Here is a 7984-nt window from a genome sequence, read left to right as displayed (position 1 = left end):
AGCCAAAGGCGGTGGTGGCGCACGCCCTTACTCCCAGCGCTCAGGAGGTAGAGGCGGGCAGATCTCTGTGAATTCCAGGCCAGCCTGGTCTACAAAGCAAGTTCTAGGACAGCCTATCCTGTTACACAGAGAAACCCTGTCTCGAAAAACCAAAATAAAATAAAATTAAATTAAAAACAAACCAGCATAGTACAAAACAGAAAAACAAAAGAAAGGGCATAAGAAACATACACACATTTACAGAGACAGAGACAGAAATCCCGTGAAAACACACAAAAAGCCAAAGCATTGTGTCTCTCATTTTATTTTGAGCCAAGGTCTTCCTCGGCTAACCTGGAACTTACTATTGGGTCGAGGCTTGATTTCTCTGTTCTGCCACCAAAGTCTCACGTGTCTTCAGCAATAGTTTCTAGCTATCTAGTTTTAGTGGGCTTGAGTGATAGCAATAGTCCCTGTTGTTTGGGGATGGTCTAGAGTCCCCCAAACAAACATGTGATTGGCAAGTTATCCCACACCTGGCATTGAAATTGTCACTTAATTACCTGTATTTTGGAGAAAGAGTTTTCCACTCATGCATGGTACTGTGTCCAAACTTTTATTTTTATTATTTTTTTATTTTTTGAGACAGGGTTTCTCTGTAGCTTTGGAGCCTGTCCTGGACTAGCTCTGTAGCCCAGGCTGGCCTCAAACTCACAGAGATCGCCTGCCTCTGCCTCCCAAGTGCTGGGATTACAGGATTACCGCCCGGCCAAACTTTCTTTAAAATCATGATTTTGCTTTTTGGGATTTTTTTTTGTTTTGTTTTGTTTTGGTTTTGGTTTTACGAGATAGGATTTCTCTCTGTGTAACAGTCCTGGCTGTCCCGGAACTCAATCTGTAGACCAGGCTGGCTTCCAACTCAGAGATCTGCCTGCTTCTGCCTCCCAAGTACTGGGTTTAAAGGTGTAAAACCTGGCTAAAATCATGTTTTAATTAGCTTATGAAGTAGCAATCCTCCATAAAGTTTTTCATAAATTTTTAGTTTGGTTTAACCTATTCCCAAACTTTCTTCTCCCATCCCCATCAACCAGCAATCCTACATTAATTGTTTTTAAGATTCTTTTGTTTCTGTGTATGTATCTATGTTGAGTGTATGCCATGCATATATGAGCGCTCATGGAGGCCAGGAGGGCTTGAGTTACAGGTATTTCTAAGCTGATATGGGTGCAGCAAGTGGTCCTGAGCATTGAGCCATCTCTCCAGCCCCCAGTCTTAGATTTTCATGAAAGCATTTTACAAGAGGGGATTTGAAAAGTCTGGCAGATTACTGGAGGAAGTGGTGGTGACAAAAAATAAAAAAGCAAGCTGACAGGTGACCGCACCAGTTAAAATAAAGAGCTGGGACACACTTGTCCTCCCTTAAGGCTATAGCAGGAGGACCAGGAATTCACTCTCCATTTGGGCTACACAAGTAGTTCAACACCAGTTTATATATAGTGAGACTTTGTCTCAGAAAACCAAACCAACCAAAACAACAAAACCCTAAAGCCTTAATTATCTTCTCTGTCACAGAATGAATTATGGGGGCTGAACGCGAGTTTTGCACAGGTAAGCAAGACCTCAGCACTGACCCAGCCTGAGACCCGCGACCTTTAAAAAGCAGCTTATAAATTACCTGGTTTTCCCATATTCTGTCTGTCCAGAATTTACTTCGGAGTAATATGAGAAGATTGAAATTAAGATGAAGTGAAATTCAAAATGGGATTCAACATGAATTGGTAGTTGCTGAAGTTGGGAGGTGCCGCAGGAGTTTCAGTGTATGTATTCATTTGTTACTTAAATACTTTTACAAAGAAGCCCTGGGTTTGATTTCTAGTACTAGATAGATAGATAGATGGATAGATAGATAGATAGATAGATAGATAGATAGATTGATTTCATTTTCCCCTATTATTCTCTTCTTGTATATCATAAACCTTGAACTGGTTTTAGAGATCACATCCCATAAACATTCTGCATATGCTGTGAATGAAGAACCATGAAGGTACCCAGCATGGATACCTCCAAATATCTTCCTACATTTCAAACTTTGAATACAAAATTAACCCCACGAAGGTAGACCCAAATTTACAATTCTCTTAAACACAGGAAAGGAGATGTGACCAGGAGCATCTGATATGTGGTTTTAATTGTCAACTTGGCAAAACCTAGATTCATTCAGGAAGAGGGTCTCAATAAGAGATTGTTTGGATTAGGTTGGCCAGTGAAGCACTTTTCTTGTTCATTGTGTATATGGGGTTTTGCCTGAATGTATGTCTGTGCGCCATGTGTGCCTGGTGCCGAAGGGCACTGGATCCCCTTGAAGCTATGTGGTTATGAGCTAAAGTAAGCATACTGAGTTCTCTCTCTAGCCCTAGTGAGAAATATTCTTGATTGGGTTGAGCTGGGAAGATCCAGCCTGGATGCGGGCAGCACCTTTCCAAGGGCTGTGCCCTGGACCGAGAGAAAAGAAGAGAGCCAGCTGAGCCCTGGCGAGCACGCACACATCTTCTCTTCTCTTGGCTGTTGATCTGACGAGCTGCTTCAAGTTCTTGCCGCCTCAACTACCCTGCTATGATGACCTGAAACTGGGAATTGTGAGCCCAAATAAATTCTTTCTCCCCTAAGTCACTTTTGCCAGGGTTTTTGTTTTGTTTTGTTTGTTTTTGTTTTTTTAAATCACAGAAACTGTCAGTGAAAGTAAAGCAGGGCAATACTGTCAATAAAATCTAAGATAATGTAACAACCTAGTAGTCAATTCCTCAATGACAGTCCCTCTAGTTGGTGTGTTTCTCATCGCCCCCCCTTCCAGGGACATATAGGATATGTCCTACATCCCCTCATATAGAAGGAAGTCCTGGGTTAAATAAGGGACAGGTAATTTAATTCAATCACAACGGTTTAGACGTGGACTTAGCTATGGGTACCAGTCTCAAGGCCTCAAGAGAAAGAGCACGATGACCTATGCATTATCTCAGTGGTGAGCTCCTGCTTTGAACGATTAAGGTTCTGGGTTGACAGAGTACAGCAGGGGAGTACAGGGGTATAGGAAGGATATACAGGAGAAGCACTGATCTAGCATTTCAGCTTCCACTGTTACTGTAATGCACACAAAAGAAACTTACAGTGATGGTTCATTTATCCTCAGTTCTTTACTTATACTCTTTTTATCCCTGACCATTGATTGACTTTTTCAAGGACAGAAGTTATCGTGTGCTTTCCCAGGAGTCAGCTGCAGCTGCAGCTCCCAAAACTGGCTAACTATGTATTTGAGTCAGTCATTGTCTTTCATGGAAAGAGACACCACCATCCTTGGCACACTAGCAATCATTTAAGAATTTTATTGGAGTGGGGGACAGTGAGGGAAGTAATTTCTCTATTATATACATCTTTGGGTCTGGACTTGAGATAAATGGTAGTAACAAAGAACTTCATTAGCCTGATGGCTGTTTGTCCTTAAATTCATAGTGCCTTTAAACGGTTGGAAATTACCATGCATATCCTCTATTCCAAATGTTCTTGGTAGAAGGTAGGGGCCATGCTTAGTTTCCCTTTATCCTCTGAGCATCTCTTCTAGGCCTCCTTTCCTCTTGGGGTGATGTACCAGGAAAAATGGGAGTGGTCAAAGGCATGTATAGATGATTTCTTGTGGCAATAAAAGAATGAAGTTTCTAAGCCCTAATATAATTAATTAATTAGATGCTCCAAGGACCAGAAACCTAAAGAGCCTTTCTGATCCTCATGTCCCCTATGAGCCATTAGAGCTCACAGTCCGAATCAGTGAATGAAAAGGCACTTACCTTTCTGCAGTTTAATAAATCAGAAACAGCTTCAGGTTCATTTAGATTTTTTAAATATTTTATGTGTTTGAGGGTTTTGCCTGCATGTATGTGTGTGCACTACCTCTGTGCCTGGTACCTGTGAAGGTGAGAAAATGCCATCAGACCCCATGGGCCTGGGGACAGAGAACCAGCGTCCTCTGCTAGAGTAACAAGTGCTCTTAACTGTTGCTCCATCTCTCCAGGCCAGCTGAGGGCCATTTAACCCCTTCAAAACGGCAGGACTTTTGAAAAGTTTAAAATCTTAAATACTCACGAACTCACCACCACAAACACCAGTGACTAAACATCATCCTTGACCGTTTCCTCTTGCTCACCTTCTCACACACTCATGTGATGACAACCTTTTTGTTCATAAACTTAACATGGCTGATACTTTTTCATTCAACATTAAATTCTACCTTTAACATTCAAAAATTTTATAAAAATTCAAGAACTTTATAAAGATATTTGTGTGAATGTGCTCCCCCCCCCCTCTCACACACACACACACACCATTGACAGAGGACAATTTCAGGGAGTTCGTTCTTTGCACCTTTCCTTCTATCAACTCAGTTTGTCAAGCTTGGCCGCAGAGACACTTCCCTACTGTGTCATCTTGCTAGCCCTAAGCAAATCTTAAATTCAGTATTACTGAGTGCCTGAGCATGTAGGTTGGCATGCATGCCAATAATGGAGGTCAGAAGACAACTTTGTGGAATCAATTCTCTCCTAAGTGGGCTCCAAACTTTACGGAACTTTATATGTGAGTTTCAGGGATCACATTAAGATTGCCAAGCTTGCTCAGCCAGTCTTTTCCCTGAGCCATCTTGCTGGCCCAAGTCCACCTCTACACGTTTTTTACCCAAATCAGGAACTTTCTAAGTACAAGGCTACTTCTCTGCTCCAGCTCTGCTTCTAACAGTACAGTGAGAAGCTGCACCTACTGTAGCAGGTCTACTGGGCCCATAAGACCCTGTGTGAGACCCTGTCTGCCTGGAGACTGCCCATCACTGGGTGGAGTGGCACACTTCCTTGGGTAGGTATGAATGCCCTCTTTGTGGACTTGTCTTTCTCTCCAAAGACTAAGTGAAAGGCTGTACATTTTTGTCTTAGATCCCAGCCCATTTTCCAATTGCAGATCTTCTATAATGGACAGTTCTAAGGCAGGTATTACAAACCAGACAATCAGCACTTTCTGCAGAGAGCAGTATGTAATAACTATATGGCAGATGTACATGGCCATGTTGAATCTCACTTGGATCCCAACTCTGCTGCTTCCCAGCTGCACACTTTAGATGGATTGCTGACCCTCTGTTTATTTACATCACAAGGGCAACTGTATACACTTCATGAAGTCGTGGAGAACACTAAGTTACTGTGCAGAAAACTTCAGTCAAGCACTGTCGTCAGTGTTCCAAACATGTGTACTATTCTAAGCATTTATGCATCAGTAGAAGCTAATTCGGGCTTGTGGAAGCACCTGGATCCCTGGTTGGTTCTACTATTTTCCTTAAAATCTAAAAAAATGAATAAAGAATTAGGGTATTATTCATTTATAAGGACCCATCTACTAATGGAAGCCCAATGTTAGACCAGGAATGAGTATGTATGAATGTTTATGTAACTAAACAATCTAGTATTCCCAGGCCATATGCAGAAGCAGCTAAGATACGAATTCTTCAGACTTATTTTCTCAACCTCATTTTCTGCAGCACATGGTGACATCACCCACAAGCTTGGGCAGGCGATATTCTGTGTTGGGAGGCATGTTTTGAGCCCTCCAATCAATTCCACTCAGGGCTGCATTATTTCATAGACAATAAAAAAAAAATAAAACAAGAAAAAACATACTCAGGTGGGCATATGGCTTCTGCCTGCAATCCTAGCACCCAAAGGACCAATGCAGGAAGGTCATACCAAGTGAGGTCAGTGTGAGTTCAAAGAGATCCTGTCTCAAAAATAAAAATCTGCAATAACAGTAATAACCAGATAAATACACACAGGCCTGGAGACATTTCCCCAATGAAATCACAGCATCATACAACACAAGGGCTACAGGCTATGGGTATGCACATTATCTTCTCATCAGTAGAAACAGTAACAGGGCACCCAGAAACTAGCTGTATAAACTACTTGGAAGGAAGCTGTTATGTAGGAGGGGATTACGGACCCATATTGGGAAATCAATAGCCCCTACCTCCACTTTTCACCCAAGACCCAAAAAAGAACAACAATGTAAACACACATATTTACTTTTATTTGTAAACAGTAGTGGCAGGACATGGCCCAGGACTGGAGTTGTATGAGGGCAATTCCGAGTGCCCGTGAGAAAACTCCAAGAAAACAAGAGTCTTACGACTTCAGTTTCTTCAAAAACATGGAATTGTTCTTAGAATGTTTTCATACTCCTCCCAGATGTAGTGGATAGGAATTTAGATTATTCAATACAACTGGATACTGTTATTTGTTTGTATGTCTTTGTGGAAAACCTTTTTGCCACATGTAGTTTGTCCTTGTGATCTTCTTAACCCTCAGTATACAATGTCTCATGCTCTGAATAAAGTTGGCTAATTATGATACTTTAGCCCACCTCATTATTGGGCTCCATTCTCCCACCTCCAAGCCCCAATTAAGAGTGGTAAACACAGTAGGGCCTGTATCCAAAAGGAAGCAGGACTGAGAAGTATGGCAGGGCTTGTTCAAAGGGGCCTTAGCCTCTGACTCCAAAGACTGTGGATGGAGTTGCCTCTAATGGCACACATAAGCAAACACATTGTACCCCTACTCCAAAGGGATGCAATGAAGCCCCAGGGTACTGCCTCACCCTTGCAGCAATTGAGTATGATGACCACCAGCTCACCAACACTCCAGGGATATTCTTAGGTGATATGCACATGGCTAGCACCAAGACAGACCTTTCAACAGTATGAGGGGAGCAAACAGTCATTGGAAAGTCACTGAGGCAGAGACACAATGGTTAAAACATTATGTCACTACATAGGTGGGGTCATTTCTCACCATTAGTGTAAAATAATTATAACCAAAACTGAATTAATGGGTTTAGTAAAATAACTGGAAATCAATGTAGAGTTGCTGTTCCATGAAAGAAAAACTAGGAGAAAAGAAATCATTCCAATAGTCTGTGGTTCCATCCTGGGTTCTGAGAAGGGAGATGTCCAAAAACGATGTGTCTTAGTATGTTCTCTATTACTATGATAAAACACTGACCACAAGCACCTTGGGTAGGAAAGGGTAATTTATTTGGCTTACACTTCCACATTACAGTCTATCACTGAATGTCAAGACAAGGACTCAGGGCTGAAGGAGTTAGCAACTGAAGGAGAACCAGAGAACCACTGCTTATTGGATTGCTTTTTTTAAACAACCCAGGACCACTTGACTAGGGGTGGCACTGCCCAGAGCTGGTCCTTCCCCATATCAATTATTAATCAATAAAATCCCCCTGTCAGACTGGTCTACAGACCAGTCTGACGGGGGCATTTTCTCAGTTGAGCTTCCTTCTTCCCAGATTTTAGCTGGCTCCTGTTCCACATACCCAAACAAATAGTAATAAAAATTATTTTAAAGTTTTAAAGTCTTTAAAAAATTCAAACACTTTAATCTCCTTAAAAATGTTCTAAATCTCATTAAGTGGCTTCCTGTAAAATCAAAATACAAGTTATACACTTTCTTCCTCCAAGAGAGTAGAACCAGGGCACAGTTGCCAATCAAGTAAAACCAACTCAAACAGTTAAATAACTGAATGTCCAACATCTGGGACTCATGTTCTCCCAGGCTCCAAAGGTCTTGCATAGCCTCACCTCTCCAGCTCTGCCATATGTAGCACAAACTCGTCTGACAGGCCCACATGAGCTTCATTCCACATCTGCTGCTGTTCTTGGTGGCCATCATCTAGTCCTGCCATCTCCAATATGCCAGGGTCTCCGCTGCATCTGGCCATACCTTCACCAATAGCTTCTCTTGGGCTCTCTTCAGGGACTATACAATCCCACTACAGGACACCAAACCTCAGCTTCTCTCCATGATCCCTTTAATCTTGTCCATGCAGCCAAAACAAGAACCACATGGGAGAGGCTTACACATTACCAAGTTTTGCTACTAACTTGAGATGCAGAATTGGCCTC

The sequence above is a fragment of the Onychomys torridus genome, chromosome 5 (assembly GCF_903995425.1).
Source record: "Onychomys torridus chromosome 5, mOncTor1.1, whole genome shotgun sequence".
In the NCBI taxonomy this organism is placed as follows: domain Eukaryota; kingdom Metazoa; phylum Chordata; class Mammalia; order Rodentia; family Cricetidae; genus Onychomys; species Onychomys torridus.
This window is presented reverse-complemented; position numbering follows the sequence as displayed.